Below are 759 nucleotides of genomic sequence, written 5' to 3'. Positions count from 1 at the left end.
GCGGGCTCCCGGCCCCTCCCCAGGGCTGCGCCGCCCCTGCCCGCGCCCGCCAGCCCGCCTGCCCGCCAGTTCTCGGGGCGCTCTCTGGGAGCTCGGGGACGCGCATCCCGGGACGCGCCCCGTCCGCGCCTTGCCCCTCCCGGCCCCGGAGTGGCCCGGTCCGCCGCGCCTCACCTCTTCTCCCCGGAGCCGGCTGCGTAGTGGTCGGGCTACGACCTGAGGAGACCGGGCGAGACCGCACTACACTCTCCCGCACCTGCCTCTCAGCGAGTGAGGAGCTGCCGCGCGCCTGACGTCACAGCCGCCCCGAGCGCCGCAAGCCGGGAGTCACCTGATTACCCTGGCAACGCGCGGGGCGGGGATGGGGCGGAGTCTCCGGCCGGCCCCGCCCCCAGCCGCTGGGCCTACAGGCGCCGCCGGGCGCGCTCTGTGGCAGTCTGCGCCGCCGCGACGCGAGCTTGGCCTCCGGTTCCCCCTAGCAAGCTTCTGAGTGCGGCGGACATCTGAGACTCCCGCAGGCACCTCTCCCCCCTGAGGCTCGGTTCCCCGAGATTCCAGTAGCTAACCCCTCGCTGCCAGTGTAGGCGCCTAGGATGCAGGACCGGGGTCCCTGCGGGAACCTACTCAGTGCGTAGCACGCGGAGTTGGCTGTGGGCTGCTGCCTCTTCGTGTCTTCTCGAGCTAGACCTGGCCAGCTTTGGGGGCTTACTCCGCAAGCTGTACCGAAGAGAACTGGGGCTGAGGCTGATAACTGGTTTC

The 759-nt window shown here is 71.7% G+C and overlaps 1 protein-coding gene across 2 annotated transcripts in view; it reads right to left on the bottom strand.

Moving 5' to 3' along the window:
* The window catches only part of CYSTM1 (cysteine rich transmembrane module containing 1), a 60,712-nt gene extending 60,343 nt beyond the window's left edge, over positions 1-369 (bottom strand). Inside the window, exon 1 of one of the 2 annotated variants that reach the window (XR_002481862.1) lies at positions 175-369. The gene's annotated coding sequence lies outside the window, so the exon portion shown is untranslated. The remainder of the gene's footprint in view (positions 1-174) is intronic. The other variant, XM_021711393.1, reaches the window with a different exon arrangement.
* Between the last annotated feature and the right edge of the window lie 390 nt (positions 370-759).

The sequence above is a fragment of the Carlito syrichta genome, unplaced genomic scaffold (genome assembly GCF_000164805.1).
Source record: "Carlito syrichta isolate Samal-C Ts95f unplaced genomic scaffold, Tarsius_syrichta-2.0.1 Scaffold302231, whole genome shotgun sequence".
Classification (NCBI taxonomy): Eukaryota; Metazoa; Chordata; class Mammalia; order Primates; family Tarsiidae; genus Carlito; species Carlito syrichta.
The sequence above is the reverse complement of the archived record's forward strand: the minus strand, read 5'-3'. Positions and strand labels throughout refer to the sequence as shown.